Genomic DNA, 21,161 nt, shown 5'->3' on the forward strand with positions numbered 1-21,161 from the left:
GGTGTATAATCACGTGAGTCCAATCTAATCAGTGTGACAGGGGCTCGTGTTGAGGAGGATGTCAGTCCAAGAATGTTGTGGGTCCCTGAGCAGGAAAATTCCCCAGAATCCTGAGTCAGGATTAGATATTACACATTTTATTTCTTGTTTTTGTATCACTTCCACTAAGATCTAAACTCTGTGAAGTTGGGAACTTTGAATATTTCACTGCTTAGTCCCCAGAAAAATCCAGGTTCTGGAACATTGGAGATCTTCAATAAATATTAGCAACTAATGTACTGTTTTATATATGATAGAATAAGTTCATTTATATTGAAGATACTTTTATATGGCACATTTATGCCATTGATTCATGAATATTTGTGAGTAATGTTCTCCTTGAAGATCACATGGATGCTGTGAACTAACAGAAACAGGCACGCTACAGCCACTTTAGATGTTAGGTTCACACCTTTAATTCCCTAGCTTAATCTATTAGCATTTCACAGACCTCAGCTTTACAATGAATTTTGGGGGCAGGAAAGGAAAAGCAATTGATCTTGAATAAGGGCCAGAACTCATCCTGCAGCTCCTGCCCTTTCCCTGTAGGTTTGACACCCAAGATGGATATTTCCCCAATGTTTTTATGTTAATACCATTTAATCCTGACAAAGAGTGGGGATTTATGGGGAAAATGCAAGAAAAGGATCATCAGAGGTCAGTGCCACTAAAATGCCAGAATTAGTACTGCTGCTAATCTAAGCAATCTTGTGCCCTTCCACATAACGTATTAATTCTCCTAATCCACTGTTCTCCTCCTTGGCCCCTTTCCTCCATACAGACCTCTATGTTCTTTTGTGAATTTTAAAAACAGACCAAGGGTGCTCCATTTAGGGGCCCTAGTACTTTATTGTTCCCTCTTGTCCCATGATTTTTTCCTAGATACCCATATGGTTCTCTTCCTCAATTCATTCAAGTTTCTAATAAAATATACCTTCATCACAGAGGCCTATACCACCTGTCTAAAGTAGCACCATCTCTATTCCCTTTCTCTGCATTTCTTGAGTGTACTTCCCCCCATCCAGATTATTTTCTCTCCCACTAGAATTTAAATTCCATGGGAACAAGAATTTTGTATTTTCCTCATTGCTTAGCATCCCATATCTGAAACATAGTAGAAATACTCAGAATTAATGAATGCAGATTTCACTATCCTCTTTTTTAAGCTGAGAACCAATGTTTCAATGCATCACTCATTTTCTCTGCCAGGTGGCATGGATTGACCTTTTCACCTGCTGAAGACTGACAGATACAAGGGGAGTGTTGCGAAGTGTTAGAATAAGCTTGGTTTTTCATAGGTTCTGGTCTTGAGATATGGGCTTCTTTCTTATATGACACCCAGGGAGAGCTCATTAGCATTTCAATGGTCTCTCTCTGCTTGTCCTATCTCCACCCTTGTCTGGATCAGAGCACTGGGAACTGAAAATGGCTGAGGCTTTCTCCACTGAGCTAAAACATGGGCCAAAAGTCCCCTTCAGGGCTAGTCTGTGGTGTCCCTCCAGCTCTCCAAGGTCAGTTGTCACCCAATGCCTCTGTCTGCTTGTTGGGGGTTCATAGCTCATAGTGAGCAGTTCACACTCACTAGTTAAAAACCCCAGTTGGAGCTCAGCTGAGCTATATTCACTTGCTGGAAGAGAGCTTCTCTGTAGCACCACGAGGCTTTGCAGCTCGGGCTGAGGGGGAGGGGGCTCCCAGCTTGGATCTGCAGTTTTTACTTACAGATTTTATGCTGTGATCTTGGGCATTCCTCCCAATTCAGGTTGGTGTATGAGTGGACAGTCATGTTTGTCCTCCTGCAGTTATTCCAGATTATTTACTAGTTCCTGGTTTTTTATTAGTTGTTCCAGGGGGACTAACTAGCTTCCACTCCTCTCTATGCTGCCATCTTAGATCTACAGTCTGCTTTTTAATCTTTTTTAAAATTCAGTTTTATTGAGATGTAGTCACATACCATACAATCATCCACAGTGTGCAATCAATTGTTCACTGTACCATCATATAGTTGTGCATCCATCACCAATTTTTGAACATTTTTATTACCCCCCCAAAATTAAAATAAGAATACAAATAAAAGTAAAAAAGAACACCTAAAACATTCCATCCCCCCATCCTACCCTATCTTTCATTTAATTTTTGTCCCCATTTTTCTATTCATCTGTCCATACACTAGATAAAGGGTGTGATCACACTTACTCTTAACAATCCCATAATTAGGATTATTATCCCCATTTTTGCTAAGTGAAAACAGACTCAGAGAGTAAGTCCCCCAAGTTTCACAACAGTTAGTGGTGGAGCCTAGATAAGGGTAGTGGTTTGGCTGTAAACTCTTGCCCCTCCAGCAGACTTTGATTTTATCTAAATTAAGTGCTCCCTCAATGAGGCTTCAAGAGAACTGCAAATCTTGTGTTAATTTGCAATCTAGAGGATCTCTGAACTGTCGTCCTCTTTTTCCCAAAGAGGTTCCTTTTTTATACACAAAGAAACCCTCTAGGGCATTTTCTCTCAGACACTGAAAGTTCACTAACAGTCCCAGGTACATGCAGCACTAAGTCTGGCTGCAGTGCCCATCAGGTAAACATCTTCCAAGTTGGCTGTTGTCCAGACACATCATCTTCCCTATAAACACAGGCCAGGAAGACAGAGCAGCTGCATCTGTGAAAGGAAACAGAAAGTCAACTAGTCCTCAGGGAAAAGATATTTTCAGTTCTTCCTCTGGGCCCAAGCCTAAACTGGTAACAAAGGTGAGCACTGGATCTCTTTAAATGTGGTCTGAGAGTTGGGGAAATTAGGGGCATGAGAGAGGAACAGACTCAGACAGTCACAAAGCAAGTTACTGCCAGATTTGGAATAACATATCTGGTCTCATGAGTCTTTTGTTTAACTTCCCTGCAATGCTGTGTATGACTTTTCATTTCTAAGGACATTGTTCTAGGCAGAGAAAAAATCTAAGTAGCACAAAATAGCTTATCATGACAAATTCATAAAATCAGAAAAAAATTGCATATGTGCAGAGATTGTGATGACCTCTATCCTCTCCTTTCATTGTAAGTTTCAGTTAGGGCCCTTAGTCTCTCTAACTTAAACTAGAGTGAGAAACTTTCTGACAAAACTAAGAAACGAGTAACCTCTTTGAACTAAGAAACCTTTTGAAACAGGGAGGATGTACCTGAGAACATAGCAAACACGTAGTTTTCTGCTTGATGATTATGCAGAATTACTACATTTCTACATCCAATAAGAATAGCTCTGTTCCCTAATTGATAACTCGGTAATATCCACTGGGGTCTCTCTGAAGAGACCATCCCCTTCCCTCTGAAGCACACAACTACAGGTAGCTACAATGCAGAAAATGGTAAATAAAGCTTTAAAAGGAAAACTGCACAGCTGCCTCTATAGGGCAAACAAGGTTCATTTTAATGTCCAGCTTCCACATCTGGGTGACTCAACTAATAATTCTTCAGTCTGACTACAAGGCACAAAGCCATGCCTCGATTTGCACCCTGACATTCTGGAAGGTGTCATTCTTTTGAGATATGGCTCCATGGCAGTCTGATTTGAATACAATCTTTCCTCCCTGGAATTAGACAATCTCTGCTGTAGAGACTGTCAAAAACATACCATTCTACCTGGATCAAACACTTGGCTCTGGAGGACTATCCAAGCCAAGAAAAATGAGATGGGTTGAGATATGACAGAAATCTTTATTAAAATGTATTCTTCAATAATATGCTAGCATACATACAATATGCACACATACATATGCACAGTCTGACACATCTCACAGATCACCACTGTCAGTTTATCCAGTAAATTAAAATTAAAATGGGGGGGGTGGATAATGGGGGAGGGACTAAGGACCAAATTTCCATGGTTTATTTGGTAAGAAACAGCAAATTTCTCAGAATTTCCTTGGGAAAAACTTGTGACCAGGGACTCTTTGAAATAAAATACATATCCCCTCACCCCCAAAAAAGAGATTCCAAATGATGCAGTTACAACAAATGTGCTTCTCAGGACAGGAGCATTCAATCCACTTCATATTCTGGCTGTTGCACCTTCTGGCTTCAAGACAGTCTGCTCCTCAGTGGGTCAGAGAGGTTCATAGGGGCTCTTGGGCTCTGTGCACCTTGAGCTCTGGGGGTGGAGGGGCAGGATGGGAGCCACAGGAGCCACACTCATCTGAGCTGATGTCTGGCACACCATCTGACTGCCTATCAGAGCTCTCCAGGTCACTGCAGATGCTCTCATGCGGGGTCAGGTTGCTGTCCCAAGGTTTGTTAGCCAGGAAGTCTTCTTGTTCATGGCTTTGTTGTTTGCAGGGAGATTCTCTTCACTGCTGCTGTCACCACCACCTCCTTCACCTTCTTCTTTATTCTCTGCCATCTGGGCATGAGCATTCAGCAAGTCCTCCCTGCTGCTTCCACTCACCTGCTGATTGTGGTTTGGTTTGGCTTTAGTGTTCACTTGGATTTCTGTGTTGATCTTTGCTGTCCTGTGGTTTGTGGGGACTGATTATGGAACCAGCCATCACACATGCTTCCATTGTCACCAAATTGTACCAAGACCAGCTGTGTCCTTTGGGACATTGGCTTGGACTTCTAACTTGCTGTATTTCCCCTTGCCTCTTGATAGAATGCCCCTCTCAGCATGCTCCTGAGAGGCTGCAAAGCTGACTTTCGCTGTAGGGCCCTGCATGACACTGAGTCCATCTGGAGGACTCCACTGGTGCTTAATACGCCAGTTCAGGCCTTCAGTGCTGCTTTCCTCTTGCTGGGATTTTTTTTCTTTCTTTTTTTCTTTTTAATTTTTATTGGGATTGTTCAGATACCATGCAATTATCCAAAGATCCAAAGTGTACAATCAGTTGCCCCTGGTACCCTCATACAGCTGTGCATCCATCACCGCACTTAATTTTTGTTCAATTTTTAGAAACTTTTCATTACTCCAGACAAGAAATAAAGTGAGAGATGAAAAAAGAAAAAGAAAAAAAAAGAAAAGCAAACTCGAATCTTCCCATATCCCTAACCAACCCCCCTCAATTGTTGACTCGTAGTGTTGGTATAGTATATTTGTTACTGTTCATGAAAGAATGTTGAAATACTACTAACTGTAGTATATAGTTTGCAATAGGTATATATTTCTTCCCTATATGCCCCTCTATTATTAACTTCTAGTTGTATTGTCATACATTTGTTCTGGTTCATGGAAGAGTTTTCTAATATTTGTGCAGTGGACATTGCCCATCATGGGATTCAGTTTTATACATTCCCATCTTTTGACCTCCAACTTTCCTTCTGGTGACATATATGACTCTGAGCTTCCCCTTTCCGCCTCATTTACGCATCATTCGGCACTGTTAGTTATTCTCACACCTTGCTACTGACACCTCTGTTCATTTCCAAATATTTAAGTTCATCCTAGTTGAACATTCTGCTCATACTAAGCAACTGCTCCCCATTCTTAAGCCTCGTCCTATATTTTGGTACCTTATATTTCATGAATATGAGTTGACATATTATAATTAGTTCTTATCAGTGAGACCCTGCAATATTTGTCCTTATGTGTCTGGATTATTTCACTCAGTATATTGCCCTTGAGGTTTTGTCATCAACCCATTTTTTTTTTAAGATGGTTTTGTTCACACACCATACATTCCATCCTAAGTAAACAATCAATGGTTCTCTGTATGGTCACATATTTATGTGTTCACCACCTTCACCACTGTCTATATAAGGGCATCTACATTTCTTCCACAAGGCAGGATGGAGAGTCAAAGAAGGTAGAGAGGCAAAAGAAAGAGGAAAAAAAAAGACAGCTAGGAAGTAGCAAAAGGAAAAGTAACCTTAAATCAAAGTAGAATAAAGAATCAGACAATACCACCAATGTCAAGTGTCTAACATGCCTTCCCTATCCCCCCCTCTTATCTGCATTTACCTTGGTATATCACCTTTGTTACATTAAAGGAAGCATAATACAATGATTCTGTTAGTTACAGTCTCTAGTTTACTTTGATTGCATCCCTCCCCCAATGCCTCCCCATTTTTAACACCTTGCAAGGTTGACATTTGCTTGTTCTCCCTCGTAAAAGAACATATTTGTACATTTTATCACAACTGTTGAACACTCTAGATTTCACCAAGTTACACAGTCCCATTCTTTATCTTTACTCCTTTCTTCTGGTGTCTCACATGCTCCCAAACTTCCTCTCTCAACTGTATTCATAGTTATCTTTGTTCAGTGTACTTACATTGCTGTGCTACCATCTCCCAAAATTGTGTTCCAAACCATGCACTCCTGTCTTCTCCTATCACTCTGCAGTGCTCCCTCTAGTATTTCCTGTAGGGCGGGTGTCTTGTTCACAAAGACTCTCATTGTCTGTCGGAAAATATTTTGAGCTCTGCCTCATATTTGAAGGACAGCTTTGCTGGATATAGGAGTCTTGGTTGGCGGTTTTTCTCTTTCAGTATCTTAAATATGTCATACCACTTCCTTCTTGCCTCCATGGTTTCTGCTGAGAGATCTGCACATAGTCTTCTTAAGCTTCCTTTGTATGTGGTGGATTGCTTTTCTCTTGCTGATTTCAGGATTCTCTGTCTTTGACATTTGATAATCTGATTATTAAGTGTCTTGGCATAGGCCTATTCAGATCTATTCTGTTTGGAGTATGCTGCGCTTGGATCTGTAATTTTATGTCTTTCACAAGAGATGGGAAATTTTCATTGATTATTTCCTCTATTATTGCCTCTGCCCCTTTTCCCTTCTCTTCTCCTTCTGGGACACCAAGGATACGTACATTATTGTACTTTGTTTCATCCTTAAGTTCCTGGAGACGTTGCTCATATTTTTTCATTCTTTTCTCCATCTGCTCCTTTGCATGTAGGCTTTCAGGTGTTTTGTTCTCCAGTTCTTGAGTGTTTTCTTCTGCCTCTTGAGATCTGCTGTTGTATGTTTCCATTGTGTCTTTCATCTCTTGTGTTGTGCCTTTCATTTCCATAGATGCTACTAGTTGTTTTTCTGAACTTTCGGTTTCTGCCTTATGTATGCCCAGTGTTTTCTTTACAGCCTCTATCTCTTTTGTGAAATATTCTCTAAACTTTTTGAATTGATTTAGCATTAGTTGTTTAAATTCCTGTATCTCAGTTAAGTGCAGGTTTGTTCCTCTGAGTGGGCCATAGGTTCGTTTTTCTTAGTGTAGGTTGTAGTTTTCTGCTGTCGAGGCATCTGACCTCCTAGGACACCCCAATCAGGTTTTCCCAGACAAGAACAGGCCCAGGTTACAGAAGGAGGAAATATTCAGTATCTGGTTTCCCGGATGGTTTTTCTTAGAGGATTGATATACCTGTGCTTTTCTGCCTGGCAGGTGCACCTGTCAGCCTGTCAGGGCTGGTGTAAGAGGGTGTGGCCTGTGGCTCTCCTCCCCCAGGCTTTGGGGTCTGGTTCCGGAAAGGCAGGCAGTAGAGCTGGGCCCCTCCCTTTCCTCTTGGGAAGCTATGCCCCCTCCACAGAGGTCATCTGCATATCAATAAGTTCTTTGTTTCTCTGACTCTGCTGATGAAAGTGTTTTTATTTTAAAATGGCTGAGGCTGTCTTTACTGCAAAGTGCTTCAGGCTGAAAATGGCTGAGGTTTTCTCCACAGAGAGAGAAAGGGACAGAAAAGCTCCCAGGTTCACCCGTCAGCCAGAGATAGCACCCAATCCTCTGGGCTCCCCGTCCTGTGACAGATATGTCCCCCAACTCTCCCAAGGTCAGTTGTCACCAAAAGCCTCTGTCTCCTTGTTGAGGATTCACTGTATTGAGCAGTTAACATTAAAACCCCAGTTGTTGAGGATTCACTGTATTGAGCAGTTAACATTAAAACCCCAGTTGGAGCTGGGCTGAGAGAGTGCTGCTCTCTAGCACCGGGAGGCTTCCATGAAGGAGGGGCTCTCGGCTCCCAGCATGGGTCCGCAGTTTTACTTACGGATTTTATGCTGCTATCTCGGGCATTCCTCCCAGTTCAGGTTGGTAGATGATGAGTGGACACTCACATTTGTCTCCCCACAGTCATTCCAGGTTATTTACTAGTTTTTTGGTCATTTATGAATTGTTCCAGAGGGGGACTAACAGCCTTCCACTCCTCTTTATGCCACCATCTTAGCTCCTCCCTCCTGCTGGGATTCTTGAAGGCCCACCAGACATCTGCTACTGTGATTGGACCATCATCTTCATCAAATTCAATTTTCACCCCCTCTCCCTTGGTTGTGCTAACTCCACAGCCTCTTCCAGGACAGAGGGAAGTGGGCACAACCCCATGGATGTAGGCCAGCTTAACGGGAACACCATGACCAACACTACCCGCAGCAATAACTGGGGATGCCATGCCTGACAAAGTCATTCTGCAGGCGACGGCCAAATTCCTCCTGTGCTTGGAGGTTTTCCTCCCCTCACACCTGCTGAGGATCTTCCTGCCAACACAAAAAGGAATGCCAGTGATCATGGCAGGAAAAGTGATGCCAGCCATTAGGGAAACCCCCACTGGAGCACCGATGTGCCCAGCCGCCAAAGAATTTTCTTCTTCCAGTTCCCCAGCTTCTTGCCCCAGAAGGTTCAGCCAGCCGGGCTGTGGTACTGTCAGTCTCAGATCTCTTTCAGACAAAGCAAACAAAATCCACAGCCACATTCTGCACAGGCCACATGATTACAGCTTCTTGATAATGTCAGCACTGCATCGTGGGCATGCTTGTCTTGATGTCATCTGGTCCAGATTCTTAAGCCTACCTGACGCCTGGTCCTTACCTGCAAACTCTGCGCCACCTGCTGACAGGCCATATTGCAGGTCCGTTTTGATGCTACCTCCCTTTGCTGGGGTTGCATAACTCAGTCTGGCAGCCTCCCGCCTCACAGATCAGCCTGGAGTACTTGACACAGCCACAGCCAATGACAGCTGTACTCAGCTAGCTGGGCCACCAGGCGGCATCGGGGTCAGAGGCCAGATGGCGGCGCAGCGGGAACTCCTTGTCCTTATGCTCCATCGCTGGGTGGGTGAGCAGCGGGAGGGTGTCCTGTAGGTGGAGCCGCTCGCTGCGCTTGGGGCGGCTGATGGGCACCGGCTCGGGCCGGTCTCCAGGCGCAGGTAGAGACTGGGGTGTTCCCAGCACCAGGGGGCAGGCAGCTGAGGCTGCACAGGGCTCGCCCAGGCAGCAGTCGTCCCGGGAACCACACATGCTCCACCTCCTCTGGCCCAGAGTTCTGGCGGGCGGCGGCGGCTGTTGCACTTAAGGTCCTGCGTGTGGGTTTCTTTTAAGATTTAAAGTAATTTTAATTCCATTTTAAGTTATGAGACCAGTATTGACACTGTAATGGAGAATGTCTGCAACACCAGAAATTACTCCCAAATTATCTGCTTGTTTACGTTATGTTTCACTCGTTGTGAACATACCTGTTAACACTATAAAAACTATGACACATCATATCATCTTCAGTTATACATTTTTCAGTGAGCGTTCAGTTATTTTCTGACTCAATCTAGCCATCATAATTATGTTTAGATTTCTGTAAAAAAAAAACAAAAAACAACATAATAGCATTTTCAGCCACAGCTTTTACTACATCAGTATTTGCAAGTACTAAACTATTGGAAAGAACTTGAATATCCTTGCCTACTTCTCATTACAAAACTCTACATTCAACAGTCCCAGAGCACTCGCAATCCTACATTTTAATTTATTTTTCATTAATAGGTTATTAGTCAAAATTCTGAATTCATGGTTGAGTTGTGTGGTAAAGCATTCTTGTCAGATGTTTTCTCTCACTTGGATGTTCCTGATGTGAGCTCCAGCTGAAGGTATTTTCACTTTGATTTTAGGGTTGACATTTCCTCAGTAGAACTTTAATAATATTGATGAAGAAATTCAAAACCACTGAAGACTCTCCTTCATTATAAATCCACACAGAGAGTGTTTTAAACGTGAAACCTCACATTTTCTCCACACATTGCTCTGTAAGTAAAGGATTTTTCACATTTTTTTTTTCATGGAATAACTACTCTTGTTCTCCTAGAGTCTCCTTCTCCTGGTAAAGACTTTCCTATTTGGTTTTCTGGTTGAGTAGTTATCTCTACCCTGAGCTATGCTTGTGCATGCCAAGGATGGAGCTCAGCAGAAATCGATTACAGGCAACTATAGCCATAGAGTTCCACCCAGGATAGTAAAATCATGTTGTTTAAGGATACACTGTCATTAAAGGCATTCGCACATTGATTACATTGTCATAGATTTACTTACATTCCTGTAATTTTTTAGTGTTGTTGTTATTCAGAGACTGGGTTACTAACACACCACTGCCATATGCTCTTTACTCCAATGATTCCTGCCCCAAGAAGGCAAGGCAATGTGGTTTCTTGCCAACCATTGGTGTCACCATGAGATGACACTAATCTCCAACATTCATTAATATGACAATAAGAATGAACTGAAAAAAAATCAGAAAAATGTTATTAAATAGGACTTCAAAATAGATTTGCAAAAATACAATTAAGAAATTTTAAGTTGAGAGAAGGGAAAATTGACTTGGCAGAGTTCTAAAACTTCAAGTAAAAGCAATGTAAAACCATCTTAGAGAAGAGACCCACTGGCATATAAAAGAAAAGAAACACTGTGCTAAAAGTCACTCATATACAATGGAGGACAAGATTGAAAATTAGCAAAAGGAGAATGAATTAAGTGAAACAAGTTAAATGAATAGAGAAATTGAAATATTGAAGACAGACCCACAACCAATAAAACTGATGTTACTAGTAAAGATAACAAAGTGAATGATATGACAAAAATAATTTATAACTTACCATTCAAGTAAATATAAAGTTTTAGAGTTTATGACACTGTGTGTGGATAAACCAACTTAAAAAATGATAAAAATGAATAAATCCTCCTCACACTGTAACTCAAAGATAAGTATTATTTAAACACTGGAGGAAAAAAACTCAAGTAAAATATGGGACAAATTCACTTCACAAGAGGATGCCTACAAAGCAATCAGTAAGACAATTGTGAAACATAAATTCTTCCTCAATTATCAAAGCAAAAGATGAACTTAGAGAAAACCTATGTGTAAGTGCTACCTATAGATAAACTAAGAACAATTTAAATCATCAAATGCAGGCTGTGAGAAGGACACTTATTATGGGAAGGAAGTCAAAGCAAACTCATTTAAGAAAGAATTTTAGGATGGAGTCAACAGAAACTCTATCAGGAAATGAAGATAAAATGTAATACAAACAAGATACCTACACAGTTAATATTGAGAAGTGAAAGTTTTTAATGATTTCAAATCATTCACTCAAAAATATGTTGTACTATATGTATATATATTATAAACTGTCAACAAAGCTAGAGCAGTGATTTATGTCTTTGGTGTCATTAGGATGGGTAAATGCAGAGCATAGGCTCTCCCTCCTTAAATAGCTTCCATGAATAAGGCATTTTCCTTTCTCATTTGGAAGGAAATCAGACCATTCTCTGCCATTCAGAGTCAGATTTGTAGTTGCCTAGCCCTTCCTGGACTTTGTGGACACTTCAGCTTGGTGCAGTGGTGTGACATTATGGAACTCGGTTTCTACATAACAAAACTATGTGCTCTAAATCTGTCAAAAAATATGTATGGTATCTGCTATCTATTTAAGTGTCATTTGTCTTCCTTTAAATTAAGAGATGCAGCAGGGAAAAGAGATATATTAAGTGGTCCTCTCAAATCCCAGCACCAAAAATGGGCTAGGCACCAGTGCAGGTACTAGAGACATAAATTGGCAGTTAAGCAAAAAAGAAATATTCTTGCCTTCTTGCCAGTTACCTTATAGCAATATACAGAAATGCAGTGACAAGCCATGGAATAAAATAAAATAGCTTCAATATGAAGAAAGTATTGAACTCAAACAAATCTATCTGTCAATTAATATCAAAATGGTAAACTTTTCATTTCAGATTGGATCATATATCAAATCCCATCCTTTCCTGATGTTCAACATCCAGTATATCCCTAGAAATTCAGTAATGATGACAGAAGAATGAATTCAAAGATTTATTGCAAGGCTGCCAAGGCCCAGCAGCCTGTGCTTTCCAGTCAGTATCTGAGAACTTCATGGTGTTGCTGGCACAGGGCCGCCAATAACATGACTTAGGTCTGGACTGCATCACAGGATATAGGGAGATGTGGATCTTTGGAGCCTCTTTAGTGCTAGAGCTCAGGCTACAGGCAGCCCACAGAGGTGGAGGAATAGAACCTCTGGGTGAACTCTTCCTGGGGAAGCTCTGCTAATTTGCAGCAGTGGGATAATGTTCCTTATTAATTTATGTCAACATAATCACTACATCATTTCACCATGGTGACAGGGACTCAGTTCTGGAATTCTATCTAAAAAAAGACTGGAGCCTAGTCTTTCAGTGGCTTTGGGACAACCAGAAGTGTTTGCTGTTGATCCAACTTTGTGATGTATTTACTTCACTTCCTGGCTAGTTTGATTTTTAAGTCTCTGGAGTTGGAAAATGTTCAGGACTCTGGTGGAGCTTATTTCAGTTGAGAGATGTGGGCCCACAGTTCAACATCCTGTAATTTAGTCATAGTCTCAGAAGTTAGGAGATTGGTAGGTTCCTGTTTAATGAGGTTCTTGGGCTGCCTTTCAATTCCAGCAGACCCAGTCTCCTGGCTCCAGATTATGATTAATGCGGTGTCTGTCATGTGAGTCAGGAAAGGTGTCCTTTACCTGTTGGAGATAATTTTGAGCATAATGCATTAAGGATTTACAAATTGGGTCATGTCCCGGTGTGGCAATAAGTGATCAGTGTCAATTTTAGTCACAGAGACATAGGTCTGCCAATAACAATTTCATTTCGGGAGAGTTTATTTCCCAAAGGAAGTGTTATGAAAGATCATCAGGGACACAGGTAAAATTCTGGGCCATGGAAAGCCAGTTCCTTTAATTAATTTAGACAGTTTTAACTTATGTCTCTAATCTCAGCTGGGCATTTTATTTGATATTCAGGTTCAGCTGTTCTTTTGGTGTGAGTGTCTATCTTAATGATGATAACCATATATGGGAATCAACTGGCAGAAAGCAGATTACTACTTGTCCATTTTTTGTGGGAGTACAAGAAGAAGTGAGGAACCACCTTTGTTTCCATAGCATGCTGATATCATGGATTGCACCAAAAACGTATCCCTTATCAGTATAGATATTAACAGATTTTCCTTCAGATAGAAAGCAGGCTCAGTTGAGAGCATAGAGGTGATCCTGTTCAGCAGAAGCAAATTGTGGAAGGCTTATTCAATCAGTTCACAGTGAGTGGTAACCACATAGCATGCTTGGAATTTACCACCAAAATTTCTATCATAAGAACCATTAAAAAATAGAATGACATCTGGGGTGGTTGGTTAAAGGAGTATGTATGGAGACATTAATTGTGAAGTTACCAGTTTACAGTCACAGGGTCCTCCACATTGCATAAAAGTAGCAAAGAAGAGGGTTAAGGGCATTGCAGAACTTTAGGTGAAGATCAGGAGGTAAAAGTAGAAGGATCTCATAAGAAGTCAGTTTTCTGGAGGAAAAATGTAGGGTCTGCTCAGTGTTATATTTGCCAAGGCTTTACCTAATTTGGTAGCATCTGCTATAGCTTTAATACAATTTGGGTAATGTGCCAGTTTGGATATATTATGTCCCCTCAAAAAAGCCATGTCCTTCTTTTAAAATAAAGTTTTATTGAGATATATTCACATACCCTACAATTATCCCACAGAATACAATCAATGGTTCACAGTGATACCATACAGTTGTACATTCATCATCACAATAAATTTTTGAACATTTTCCTTACTCCAAAAAAAAAAAAAAAAGTAAAAAGAACACTTAAAACATTCCATCCCCCCATCCTACCCTATTTTTCATTTAATTTTTGTCCCCATTTTTCTCCTCATCTGTCTATATACTGGATAAAGGGAGTGTGAGCCACAAGGTTTTCATAACCACACACACACCATATAAGCTACATAGCTATACAGTCGTCTTCAAGAATCAAGGCTACTGGGTTGCAGTTTGACAGCTTCAGGTATTTCCCTCTAGCCATTCCAGTTCAATAAAAACTAAAAAGGGACATCTACGTAGCACATAAGAATATCCTCCAGAGTGACCTCTTGACTCCATTTGAAATCTCTCAGCCACTGAAACTTTATTTTGTTTCATTTCACTTCCCCCTTTTGGTCAAGAAGATTTTCTCAATCCCATGAGGCTGGGTCTAGGCTCATCCCCAGGATCATGTCCCGCATTGCCAGGGGGATTTACACCCCTGGGAGTCATGTCCCACGTAGCAGGGAGGGCAGTGAGTTTGCCGGCAGAGTGAAAAACAATGTTCTTTTAATCCAATCTTGTGGGATATTTGGATTAGGAGAATTCACTGATTCCAGAGATGGGGAAGGGAAAGTACAAGGTGAGACTTGAGCACCTTGTTGAGTCAGAAATCAATGTTGGGGGGTCACGTCTAGAGGACACAGTAGAAAACTTGAAGTACTTCCCACTGATGAAATCTGAAACAGTTTGAGCATCAAAATAAATAACCCATTGAAAAAGATAGGTGTTCATGAATCCATTACAATATAAATATATGAATGAATAATTTGAAAGTATCATGAGGAACATAATATTTGCATAGCTTCAAAGTAACTCCTCACAAAATACTGTTAATTACAAAAGGGAAAAATGACTTTACAATGGAGGAACCTGGTAGATACCACTGCAATCAAGCGATCCAAATGAACATCACCAGTAAAAAAAGAAAAACTTTAAAAAACAAGAAATGTAGGATCTCATAGTTTTAGTGAGTGATTCATGAATCAGGGAGCATCCTATCCAGGAAATAATAGGGGACCTTCACTGAGAGGTAGAAAGGCAGGGTTTACATAGACAGTCTTTCACAACTGACAAGGAAGTTAGTAGTATAAATGACTCTATTTACTACATCAGGTATTTATCCTTATTTGGCTAACGCCAAACCACTGGTGCTGGGATACAGAGACCAAATTGGAGTTGGCAGACTATGATTGATTGTCCTTAGGTTTTGGGTTCTGGGATAGCTGAGCTTTACAAGAAATAGAAACTAATAAAATTTTAGTTTGCTGATATGGGGTTGAGCATTAGGGACCACATGTATTGTTTAGTACCAGTTGGGGATAAAGAGAAACAATTTCTCCCTCACAGGGTCCAATGAGGAAAACAGAGGATCACTTTGTGATGTTCCTGCCAAATGTTGATGCATAATTTGTGGAGGGGATATAATCTCAAATTAAGGGATATTCTAGTCATAACTGGCCTGAGCTATCAAAGTATCAAGGTCATGGAATTCAAGACAGTCTGTTGAACATGAGCATTTTGAATGATATTAAGGAAACATAATAACTAAATACAACAGATGATTCTATACTGTATCCTTTTGCTAGAAGTTACATTATAACACTTAGGGAAACATGAATGGCATTTGAGGATTACAGGATATAGTAACTTGTCAATGTTCATTTCCTGACGTTGATGGCTACCTTGTGGCTATATAGGAGAATATCCTTATTTGTAGGAAATGCATATTAAAGTATTTGGCAGTGATGGGTCATTGCATTGGCTACTTTCAAATGATTCTGGAAAACAAAATTCTTTTACTGTAATTGCAACTTTAATATGCACTCAAGATTGTCTCAAAATACAATGAATAAATAGTTTTAAAAATTCAAAAAAAAAAATAAGGGAAATATTACCTGACATCAAAGAACAAGGCAACAAATGTCTAGGTGATATGCATCTTAGGCCTCCAATAAGTCTGTTCCAACAGCCTAAACAAATCCTTTTACATGAATCCTGTATTGCTAGTATACAGCACATGGAAAGGGGAAAGAGTAGAAATATTGGTATGTACTGATCATAGAGAAAATAGATTTAGGAAAAAGTCACAACCCAGAGGTTTCCTCTGGACAGGTGAAGAGTGGAGCTTTTTACAGACACTGCCCTTGAAGGCTATTGGAGATCAAAGGAAAGGAGGATTTTAAACCTTGAACCATATCAAAGCAATAGGTCTGAGACGAAGAGGAGGGGAACTTCAGCTCTTTTGTTTTGCAGATGGCACCTGCCCCTCCACCCTCAGCCCCTAGAATGGAGAGTTCAAGAGAAAGTGACAAATTAGAGGGGCATAATAATGTAGCAATAATTTTCCATTCTGGCCCCAACCTCAGAGAAGATGGATTACTTAAAAAAGACAAGATACGGGAGAATAGGCCCCAAGAACTGGGCCCCAGATCAGTACTCAAGGAAAGAAAGGCTGCAACCTGCACTAACCCCAGGGCCACTCTGTGGGAATTAGAAGCAGTGGCCTTCCTTCATCCCAGCAGAAGTAGTTCCAGGCTGGGCAAGGCAGAGGCAGGATGACAGCCCAAGCCCCACCCTGCTGACATGAGACACCTGTGAAGGCATTATTAGCACGCCATCCAGAGAGCCCAGGCTACTAGTGAGGTTCCCCCGTGGTGGGATCAACAGTGAATTTTAATCACTTAGACATTTTTGATAACAGAAACAAAGCAATCCATCACTATTTCACCAATAAACATCATGACAACTGAATATAACCAAATTAGACAGTAAAATAGGAAATTAGGCATAGAGTTGCCTACATCCTACCAGCAATTAAAGAGTTCCAAATTCATGTGTTTTGGTTAAATTTTGATCTTTGAGAACAAAAGGAGGCTTCTTAGAAGTTTTCACTCAGAAGAAAACTGAATTCTTGATTTCATCTATTTCCTACTTCCATAATCAGGAACTACACAAGAAGTTTTATACTTAGAAAACAAATATAGGTACACAAGTAAATTTGGTGCTTAGTTTAAATTCGCAAAAGACTGGAAATTCTCCATATTAAAATTCTCTACATGTAAATGTTCTTCATACAGAGACCAGGTGTTTGAACATATGACAAGTGTTGGTACATTTGTCTTACAGTAAATATATGAATTGAGTAACCTTTTTTCCTTTGCCACATGGCTTGCATCAGTAGGACTTGACCAGTTTATAACAATATTTGATTCATAAAAGATACATTCCAACCCTGAGACACTAGGCATTGCAAAAAATGGGTGGGGGTGGGGGTGTTTTAAAGAAGATAAACATGGTGTTGAATTCTCATTGGAAAACTATTCCATGAATACAACATGATTCTAAACCACTGGCTATGTGTCACTTCATCATTGTGACATAAATGACTGTTAATCAAGATATGAGAGATACCTAGAGAATTTCTAGTCTGGGTGTTTTCAAACTGCACATTGAGGACTCAACAGTGTCTGCCATGTAAAGAGGAAAATTATTTATTATGTACCAACTATGTACTAGATACAGTGCCGGGAGATCCAGTTCTGAATGGCACAGACCAGGTCCCTGTCTTCTTAAAGCTTGCATTCTTATCAGGAGAGGTAGATAATAAAAAAGTAAACAAATAGCCAAGACAATTGCAGGATGTGAAGAAAATAAACATGTTTAAATAGGATAACCAAAGGAGACCTCTCTGAGGAAGTGTGGCCTGCTATTTGAGGACTAAAGGAGGAGGAAAAGTCATCACAGGAAGAGAGAAGGAACTTCCCAGGTGGGAGAAACCCAGGAGGTGCAGAAGCTCCAAAGTACAGAATCTCCCAGATCTGTCCAGGAAATACAGAGGTGCCAGGATTCCTGCAGTGTGAAGAGTGAGGGGGAGGGTTGGGAGATAAGATGGAAGAAACAGGTAAGAGCCAGGTCATGCCAAAGTAAAGAATTCTGGTCCATGTTCTCAGGCCAAAGGAATGATAAAGGACAGATAGGATTACCCTGGTTATGATGTGAAGAATTGTTGTATGTAAGCAAGAATGGAAGCTGCAGTAACACTTAGGAGGCTTTGGAGAAATACAGATGAGTAAATGAAGGGATATGCATTAAGATGGCAGTGATGCAATGATGAGAGGGTATATTTTGGAGGTACGACTGACAAGAGTTGTTGACAAATTGGATAAGAGAGACAGAAAGATAAGACTTACAAATAACTTTAGTTCTGGGTTCAAACAACTAGGTTTGGGGAATGGGAAAGACTCAGAGATGAGCAAATTTAGAAATTGGCATAACCAAAAGTTCAGTTTTGAGCACCTTAACTTTAAGATGCCCATCATCCACTCAAGAGGAGCAGTCAGACAGGGAGTATGATACACAGGTCCTCAGACTAGGGGTCATAGCTAGAACTGTCATGGGGCAGAGCATTAGTCAGCACTCCTTTGACTGAAGAGACAAAAATCCAACTCCGCTAGCTTAATCAAAACAGCAACAACAACAAGAAACAAATGGAGTTTAAATAAAATAAATGTAATGAAACTTTAACTTGTGAAACCAGTAAACCCAGCTACTGTCTGGCCACAGCTGGATTCAGAGACTAAGTGACATCAGGGCTATGCCTCTCTCTCCAGCTCTCAGGTCTTCCTTCCTCCCTTTAGCGTTTTGCTTCTGCAGCCAGCTTCTTCCACAGCAGTGGACAAGATGCCACCATCTCGAGTCCCTATAATACAGGTGCCCAGAGGAAGGGGAAGATTCTTTCCTGCAGTCCATTTATTGAGTCTTAAGGGACTCAAACTGGCCCATTTGAAGTCATGAGCCCATCCCCAAACATTTCATGCAATCAAAATTAAGAACTCAACTTGTCTGGGTCATGAGCTCACCTTGAAGGCAAAACTGGGGAGAGGAAGCAGGTCTGAGCACAGTTGACAGACAGCTCAACAAGCCTGACGGGAATGAAAACTATTGGTTCCCCTTCAGAATAAGCAGCTTACCAGTCAGAGTGGGGACAGCTACTGGATTAGTTAGAATAATGTTAGTTGCCATAACACACAAATTCCAATGTCTTTATGTCTTACATTAAAATGTTTTTATTTTTTTTTCTCACACAACAATCTTAATATATATTTCTCAATTATGTAGCCCTCTTTGAAGAAGCGAGTCAAAGACCAGGGCCTTCTCTTTTGTGTCTGTGTTATCTTCAACAAGTGGCTTCCAAAATAGTAGTGCTCATCTCCAATAAGACAGCAGTAGGGGAAAACACAAGGTGAAGACAACATACCCGCTTCTTAACCACATCAGTCACAACACAGAACTACCCATGTGGTCCCTCCTGCAGGTGAGGGAGGCTTGGAAAAGAAGTGCCAGGCTGGGCAACAACTTTCCACAACAACTCTCCATTCTAGATTTGAGGACATGTGTGCACTGATAGTAGACCTACACTTAATAGTTCTTACTTCATGCCACACACTATCCTGAGCACATTACACATATTAGTATATTTAAAACTCACAATAGTCATTGAAGATGGTACTATAATGATCTGCAGATGAAGAAACTGAGGCAAGAGAGGTCAAGTCAATTGCTTAAAGTCACAAAGCATTATAGAGACTGAATGGCTGTTCATCAAATCTGTTTCTTCATTCTGGGCACAGGAATATAGATAGCCTGAATTTCTCAGCCCTCCTTGCGCTTAGTTGTGGCTGTGTAACACAGTTCTGGCCAATGAAACATGAGCACAAGCATATGGACCAAATCCAGTCCTGGCCCAGAAAACGTCATACGCATGATCATCATGTTCTTTCATAGTCCACTGGCTTAATGCAGATGAGAGCTATCATGGATGTTACAGATTGAGGATGGCAAAGAAACAAGATCCAAAGGGCCTGGAGGAATCACCTTTTTTTTTGTTTGTTTGTTTGTTTTTCATTTTTATTGAGATTGTTCAGATACCATACAATTATCCAAAGATCCAAAGTGTACAATCACTTGCCCCTGGGTACCCTCATACAGCTGTGCATCCATCACACTTAATTTTTGTTCAATTTTTAGAAACTTTTCATTACTCCAGACAAGAAATAAAGTGAAAGATGAAAAAAGAAAAAAAGAAAAGGAAACTCTAATCCTCCCCTATCCCTAACCAACCCCCCTCAATTGTTGACTCGTAGTATTGATATAGTACATTTGTTACTGTTTATGAAAAAATGTTGAAATAGTACTAACTGTAATATATAGTTTGTAATAGGTATATAGTTCTTCCCTATATGCCCCTCTATTATTAACTTCTAATTGTATTGTCATACATTTGTTCTGGCTCATGGAAGCGATTTCTAGTATTTGTACAGTTGATCATGGACATTGCCCACCATAGGATTCAGTTTTATACATTCCCATCTTTTGACCTCCAACTTTCCTTCTGGTGACATATATGACTCTGAGCTTCCCCTTTCCACCTCATTCACACACCATTCGGCGCTGTTAGTTATTCTCACATCTTGCTACCAACACCCCTGTTCATTTCCAAACATTTAAGTTCATCCTAATTGAACATTCTCCTCATACTAAGCAATCACTCCCCATTCTTAAGCCTCATCCTATATCTTGGTACCTTATATTTCATGTCTATGAGTTTACATATTATAATTAGTTCCTGTCAGTGAGACCCTGTAATAATTGTCCTAATGTCTGGCTTATTTCACTCAGTATATTGCCCTCGAGGTTTTGTCATCAACCCATTTTTTTTTTAATATGGTTTTGTTCACTCACCATACATTCCATCCCAAGTAAATAATCGATGGTTTTCTGCATGGTCATACATTTATGTGTTCACCACCTTCACCACTATCTATATAAGAGCATCTACATTTCTTCCACAAGGCAGGAGGGAGAGTCAAAGAAGATAGAGAGGCAAAAGAAAGAGGAAAAAAAAAAAAATGACAGCTAGGAAGCAGCAAAAGGAAAAATAACCTTAAATCAAAGTAGAATAAAGAATCAGACAATACCACCAATGTCAAGTGTCTAACATGCCTCTCCTATCCCCCCCTTATCTGCATTCACCTTGGTGTATCACCTTTGTTACATTAAAGGAAGCATAATACAATGATTCTATTAGTTACAGTCTCTAGTTTATGCTGATTGCATCCCTCCCCCAATGCCTCCCCATTTTTAACACCTTGCAAGGTTGACATTTGCTTGTTCTCCCTCGTAAAAGAACATATTTGTATATTTTATCACAATCGTTGAATACTCTAGATTTCACCAAGTTACACAGTC

General features: G+C 40.5%; 1 pseudogene; it reads right to left on the reverse strand.

Moving 5' to 3' along the window:
- Positions 1-3,815: 3,815 nt before the first annotated feature.
- On the reverse strand, positions 3,816-12,829 carry LOC119535521 (annotated as a pseudogene).
- Positions 12,830-21,161: the final 8,332 nt, after the last annotated feature.

Source organism: Choloepus didactylus, chromosome 5 (assembly GCF_015220235.1).
Source record: "Choloepus didactylus isolate mChoDid1 chromosome 5, mChoDid1.pri, whole genome shotgun sequence".
Classification (NCBI taxonomy): Eukaryota; Metazoa; Chordata; class Mammalia; order Pilosa; family Megalonychidae; genus Choloepus; species Choloepus didactylus.